Below are 8,021 nucleotides of genomic sequence, written 5' to 3' on the forward strand. Positions count from 1 at the left end.
ATTATCTGGATTGGCTGTTTTGGTTTGTTTGAGGTATTTGCAGCAGGAATCTGGGTACTGGTTATGAGAGGCTTAGTGAGGTAATAGGCTACTGTGCCAGAGGGGAACGAGCAGCTGCTGTTGATGCTGGTCCAAGACTTTTCAGGGCAACTTGTTGCACACTTGGTTCATGCGAGTAGAAAAGTGGAAAAGGTGTGATGAACAGATGTAAACCACCAGAGAAATAATTTCATGCCAGATTTTACTGAAGTGCGCGCACACACACACACACACACACACACACACACACACACACACACACACACACATGCAACCTCCTTCAAATGACTGGTGCAAACCCTGGCGAAAAAAGGACTCGATCACACGACTCAAGAGACAGAATCGTGATGGAAAACAGCTTTTACTTGGCACTGAGTTCGGTACACGGGTCAGAACAGACAAACAATACTGGCAAGGAGAAGACAAAGGCGAGGTCCCGCTAGACAAAGCAGAGATCAGAACACCAGGAAAACAAGACACGAGGAGAACAGGCTGGAACGCTTGACCCTGGGAACAAAGACGAAGTGGCACTGAGAGAGGGAACACACACAGACTAAATACACCGGGGAGCAATTGAGGGAATGGGGGGGGGGGGCAGGTATGAAATATAAGGGTTTGGCTCGTGGGAACTGGAATGACAAGACAGGTGAGAACTTCAAAATAAAACAGGAAACGATGAAAAGCACAACCTAGAGAACGGGATGGGACGTCACACTCGTTTGCCAAATCTTCTGAGTCTCAATCAATCAATCAAGTTGCATTTTATAGAGCGCTATAAGAGTATAAGGATAAAATGCAGGATTTTCAGCCAAGTAGGTCTCTCCAACTGAGAATGCTATTTCATATCGGCCCGTAGGTAATTAAACACCCTGCAGGCCTTTTGTCCCTACTTGCAGCTTTTGACTGGGGAGGTTTTTTCTCTCAGGATCAATGTCACCAATGTTGGCAAAGAACAACTTTATCAAACTCATTAAACACCATTAAAGTGTCGCGGTGTGGGGGGGAAGAAATGATTTACATCCTGAGAACCCCTGTGTGATACCCCCCCCCTTCCCCAATTGTATCTGGCCAATTACCCCACTCTTCTGAGCTCCTGGTCGCTCTGCTCCACCCCCTCTGCCGATCCGGGGAGGGCTGCAGACTACCACATGCCTCCTCTGATACACGCCGCTTCTTTTCACCTGACAGTGAGGAGTTTCGCCAGGGGGACGTAGCGCGTGGGAGGATCCCGCTATTCCCCCCCAGGTCCCCCTCCCCTCTGAACAGGCGCCCCGACCGACCAGAGGGGGCGCTAGTGCAGCGACTTGGACACATACCCGCATCCGTCTTCCCACCCGGACACCCGACCAAGCCGGAGGTAACACGGGGATTCGAACTGGCGATCCCCGTGTTGGTAGGCGACAGAATAGACCGCTACACTACCCGGACGCCCCTCCCTGTGTGGTAATTTTTAGGTTATGCAAGTTGTTTTACGTTTTAGTCATGGACTGCGACTTCCGCTGTGACATTACTTCCTTTTAACACATATCGTTGCCATGTTCTTTATTGCAAAAGCATTTGTTGTTCCTTCTCATGCAGCAGACTTGTAGTTTGCAGTGACTGAGCCCCAGTGCCACGATGTGCGTCTGTGCATATGCATGCATGTGTGTGCATGCAAGTTGGCGGTGGGGGTATATGGACATGGTTTCTATAGGTAGTGGTGCCTAAGAGGGATTTACAGCGAAGTAAATCTGAAATTCTGTTGACACAAAGAGCATAGCGCGTCACAGCTTCCGTTTGCAAGAATTTCAAATTTCACAAGGAGGGGTCCAACCACTTCCCTGTTTTGATCCTGTTTACGGCTGCTTTAAGTAGGCCTAAAAGATTGTTTGCTTAGTTTGAGAGGCCTGAACTTCTAATGGCTGGGGGGGGGGGGGCGTGTCAATCATGTGAGTGCTGACAGGACGCCTCACTGAGGGCTTGAAAAATGGGGCAAGGAGTACCGAAAAGATGCGATGATATACGACTGGTGTGATGGCACATTGCTCTCAACACCCAAGGCAATTCATCTCGTTTTAATATAGGATACCTTGAGTATGTGCTGGCAAGTGTAGGAACAAAGCTCCTTCTAGCTCTGGCTATACTAATAAATCACTCACGCTCACTTGTCACGACTCCATTTTGACATGTCAAAATTATGTTTTTACTGATAAAGCTCTGTTTGTGTGGCTCAAATAATGAATTCGGATATCTGCAGATCAACTAAGCTATGCATCTTTGCAATTTAGGGAAAGATATCTCCCAATTTCTTTGCAGCCAGTCAACATGGTCGGCGTCCATATGTCCAAATTCAGTTGTTGATAAAGGTGTTGACAAATCAAAACATAATTAAAATGCTCCGTTCAGATATCTGACGAATCAAAGAGGCGTTTCACGCACATTCAATAAATGCTTGACGATGCTTTGTTGAACTGTGTCCCCCAACTCCCTTAATTCTCCGCCGTTGATGGAAAGGTGAAACCTGCTGAGATTAATTTCCGCTCACAAAAGAGAGAGGCTGGCTTTAAAGAGATTTTGCCCCTAAATTTAGTGGCTCAGTGTCACACAATACTGTCATAAAAAGAACAGTGTGTAATTTGACATAATCAGCTTATAAATTTGTAATCAGCTTGCAAGTTTGCAACAACAAGCGTCAAATCATTTTTGCGTGCCAATCTGACAGGGGCTGGGTGTATTAAAAGTACCGGAGAACTCGAAAAGTGATAACTTCCCATGTTTCCAGCCTCCGGATTGGAGCTGGCATATGATGACATCATCCCTGCCTATGAGTGCAAGAGATTACAGGATCCACCGAGTTCTCCATCGGGAGTCTGAGGAGCTGCGGGACCAGCTTGTAAAAGGTCTTTGTTACATCAGATGGCAGTGTCAGCTGATCCATAGTGGGGAAAGACACTTGGGAGTTCCTCTTTATCACTGTGTTAATACAGGAGGTTTTCTTCCCCCCCCCTTTTTCTCCCCAATTGTACTTGGCCAATTACCCCACTCTTCTGAGCCGTCCTAGTCGCTGCTCCACCCGCTCTGCCGATCCGGGGAGGGCCGCAGACTACCACATGCCTCCTTTGATATATGTGGAGTCGCCAGCTGCTTCTTTTCACCTGACAGTAAGGGGTTTCACCAGGGGGATGTAGCACGTGGGAGGATCATGCTATTTCCCTGAGCCCCCCCACCCCACCCCACTAGTGCAGCGACCAGGACACATACCCACATCCAGCTTCCCACCCTTAGACACGGCTAATTGTGTCTGTAGGGATGCCCGACCAAGCCGGAGGTAACACGGGGATTCGAACCAGCGATCCCTGTGGTGGTAGGCAACGGAATAGACTGCCACGCCACCCGGACGCCCAATGCAGGAGGTTTTCTGTGGTAAAGATACTGTCTTCAGACACAAGGGCTAGTCGGTGCACTGCATACCAGCGCTGTAACCTGTTAAAGAGTTGGTGGTGCATTCATACGGCAGTAGCCTCCTTACCTTAACGCTTCACGTTGGACATACCCACTTAACACATCGCGGTCCTCTGCTGTGATGGTTTACTATCAAAGTGTGGCATTTTTTGGTTTTCCAAGCTATCCAGAGCTTTTTTTTTTTCCCCTGATGTGTTTACTAATTACTCCATTGCAGAGAAGAATACAAATGAAAATAGTCTTAATCTCCACTTAGTCTCCACATTGTCATGTCCGTCTACCTCGTGTACATAAGTAACCTGCTAACATATGTATTCCAGCATCTTTGCACTCTGCACCATTGCACTATTGCCTTCCTTTTTAACCTATATATAGTCATTCTTTGTATATCAAATATATATATATATATATATATATATATATAGTGAAGATTGTTGTGCTGTTATTCCATCTAAGTACTGACGTCAAATTCCATGCATGTACAAACATATACATGGCCAAATAAAGATGATTCTGGTTCTTTACTTGATCGGGGGATTAGAACGACCCCCCTGTATAGAACCTCAGTTTAGTAGCCAAAATGCTTTCCACTCTTTATGCTGACACAAACTTGCAGTCAATGGCTCTGCAGCTTGGTATTTCAGCATGGAGCCAAGTCCACTGTTACTCTGTCAGAGGGCATTTCATCTGAGCGACCCACTGAATCAAATCCAATAAAGGCTCTTGTACAAACTAGGCCGATAGAAGACTCCGATTCTGTCTTAAAAATGGTGGGAAGGGAGACATTTTACATATACGATGGACCTACGGCCACTTTGTTTAGGTTATAACTGAATGCAAACAAATGCATTAGAGAACACAAGCAAGATACAATAGGAAAGCTGGCAGCACAGACGGGCTATGATTACAGTGACTACAGACACACTAGTTACTGATGTAAGGCTGTAACTTCTGTGACAGGATTTATAAAGTGTGTGCATTCCTATGATTTGCGAGGTCAAAGTCAGTCTTAAGGGATCCTCAAATTTGTGAAAAGGAAGCTGCACATTGGAAACTGTAATTCGGAGAAGCGATTGTCAAATAGTCGCTGAAGATGTGCTGTGTATCAGGTATCTTTATGCATATGCATTTCCAGGTAAGGAAATCACAGATAGGTGAATCAGTTCATCTGGACACAATGTTTGTTGAGAGAAACGTTTCGTCACTCATCTGAGTGACCTCGTCAGTCTCAACCGACTGCAGGTATCCCCACCCTTATAAACAATACAGTGGCATAACGACCAAAACCAGTGATTGGTTTCATATGCTAATTGGCATGACCGTTAATAAGGGTTACAATGGCAATGTGTACTATTCACAGGATTGGGGAACAGTTGGGAATAGTTGCAATCACAGCATTGTAAGATGGCGACAGATGTAAACAGGATGTGCCATTACAGCCTGTTGTTTGTATGATTAACTCAGTGACCTATAACATCTCTAAGTTTCTGGCATCTATTCTGAACCTGTTGTAGGCAGTAATGAACATCACACTCAGAACACTATGGATTTTGTGGATAAGATGGAGGACAATGGTGTCTCATGATGTTACGTCTCTCTTCACGTGTGTTCCTGTTGATGAAGCCGTGGAGGTAGTCATATGAAATTATAAAACGACCCCACCCTTAGCAATAGGACCACCTTTAACACTGACCAAGTGTGTCTGCTCCTGAAGCTGTGTCTTCAGTCCACGTACTTCACATACAGGGGGCAGTACTATAGGCAGAGGCATGGGTGTTCTATGGGTTCCCCAGTCTCCCCTATAGTGGCCAAGTTGTACATGTATATGGAGGAAGTGGAAAAGAGGGTTCTGATGTCCTATCCAGGGACACCACCTAGCCATTGGTTCAGATTTGTGGACGACACCTGGATTAAATCTCAGGACGAGCCACATTTCACCGACCACATTAACTCGGTGGACCACCACATCAAGTTCACCAGGTAGGATGTGGAAAAATGACAGGTTAGCCTTCTTAGATTGTAAAATTGCCATTGGTGATGGGGGGGCATTTGAAAGTTGAGGTGTCTCGTAAATGAACACATACTGATCGGTGAATCAGACTTACTGCCCCTGGGTGTGTGTGTGTGTGTGTGTGTGTGTGTGTGTGTGTGTGTGTGTGTGTTGGCCCTGTGTGATGGCCTGGTGGCCTGTCCAAAGTGTCTCCCCGCCTGCCGCCCAATGACTGCTGGGGTAGGCTCCAGCATCCCCGCGACCCTGAGAGCAGGGTAAGCGGTTCGGATAATGGATGGACGGATGGATGTATTGCTTGCTTTTGATTTGTTGCGGTAATTGATATCGATGAACGATTTGGATGGCTCGAGCAACACTTCAAATTACCACATATCACAGCGGATATCGATAAAAAAAATAAAGCAAAAACGACGATCTTCAGGATTATGGTTTTTAAAAAGGCCTCGTCACATTCCCAGCACTGTATGTCAGTGTCCTCTAGGTGTCGCCGTTGTTTGCCCGGTTAAAAAAAAGTCTCGAGACGAGAGAGTTTTGGGTGGTCGATCTCAGAACGACTCATCTGCCCTTGCGATTACACACACACAATCTGCTTTTTTCCTACCCCACCACTTACTGCCAATTTATTACTCATACACAGGACATCGTGCTACGACGATGCGGTACATCAGTGAGTTTTCACGCAGACGCCCCATTCAGACAACCATGTAATGCGTGTCCCATGCGACGTGTCTCCGTCAAAGCTTTAAAGCGTCTGACTTACAATGACTTAATGATTAAATGTTAGTCTGTGATCCGATCTGATGTTTGTGGCAAAGTCCTTGTGTAACAGATACACAGAACAGAACACCAGAGAGCCAATGGCACCATTCTATAACAAATCACAAAGCTCCGACGCGACTCCGGTTGTGGTTGTTAAAAGTGAAGTCGTCTCGTCTCGTCTCGTCTCGTCTCGTCGATATGTTTGCCCTTTCAGTAAATTAGTTTATGTGAGTGAGGTCGTCACCAGCACCCCGTGTACTAAAGCATATCTGTGGATCGGGCCCAAGCATCTGTAAACAGTGAGCAGCGCGCTGTAGTCTGCCACACTGCTCTGCACAACAACAGGCCAGGTTTTGGCGACTATAGGTAAAATGTTTTGAGTCTTTTCTCAAGCCTGATAGTTGTAAATTGCATGGTAGCCATAACAAACAATGGCGTGTTTGCGTGTGGGTGATTGAAAGAAATAACGAAAAGACAAAGAAAGACATGGCAGACAGAACGGCATTTTGTGAATGCGTAAAACGAAATTAAAAAAAAAACAAAACAGTCTAACCACAGAAATCATGCTAAGAGTGGGTCTGGGAAACACCTTGCAGAGAGCCGCTACTCAATTTGTAATCCGTACAATTTGTACCCAGTTGGCGTGGCATTAAGCCACTTACTTTCCGAGATATTGTTTTGATAAGGGGAATAGTGGACGGTAACCCTGTCATGATTGGATTAAGCCTTCTTTACACTGGCAACTGCTTAACCAGTGATGCGCTCGCTGTTACAGCGTGTACTGGACTGGTTCATCAGCGCTTGTTTCTCTCATGCAAACGCCTTTGGCACTTGGCCTGTTCATTAACTTCAGTATAGTTTAAATGTTGGTGGTGGCTGAAGTGTTACCCCCTTCAACGTGAAGCGCTTTGGGTGTCTAGAAAAGCGCTATATAAATGTTATTGTTATTATTATTATTATTATCACGAGTCTTGGATCGGCATACTTTCTTATCACAGTGTCTTCTTACAATTTAATTACGCATTTCTCAAATATTCTCCCACATAAAACGTGCTTAGCTCGCGCAAAAAAAAAACAATAACAACCCAGAACAGATACGTTGTTATAATAACGACACTATATTTGGACAATCGGCAAAATAATAAACGATGAGCAGAACTGCTGGTGAGCTTTCCAGAGAGCTCTCTCTCTCTCTCGCTCTCTCTCTCTCTCTCTCTCGCGCTCTCTCTCTCCTCTCTCCTCTCTCTCTCTCTCTCTCTCTCCTCTCCTCTCTCTCTCCGTCTCTCTCTCTCTCTCTCCTCTCTCTCGCTCTCTCTCCTCTCTCTCCCTCTCTCCTCTCTCTCTCTCTCTCTCTCACTCTCTCTCTCTCTCTCTCTCTCTCTCTCTCTCTCTCTCTCTCTCCTCTCTCTCGCTCTCTCTCTCTCTCTCCTCTCTCGCTCTCGCCCCCCCCACACACCAGTTGAGGAGCATTGTCAAACACGTGCGGGGTGGATTACCCAATCTAAACAACAACAGGCTGCCATGTGAGTGGCTCGTACACGTCAGTGATTGGCCCATGCTCGACCAATCAAAAAAATCTCAAACGGTCTTCAGATTAGTGGGCGTGACTAACTCCGCTGTGGGAGCCGGGGGCCTACTGGAAACCTACTATGGACAAAACTGCTTTTGCCCCCCCTTCCCCCCTTCCATTTCGCTTTCTCCTTCTCCAATCTGTCCATATATGCCAGACTGAACACGTCAAGTAAGACGAAGGTGTGTAACTCCTTCCTGC

This window comes from Lampris incognitus, chromosome 17 (genome assembly GCF_029633865.1).
Source record: "Lampris incognitus isolate fLamInc1 chromosome 17, fLamInc1.hap2, whole genome shotgun sequence".
NCBI lineage: Eukaryota > Metazoa > Chordata > Actinopteri > Lampriformes > Lampridae > Lampris > Lampris incognitus.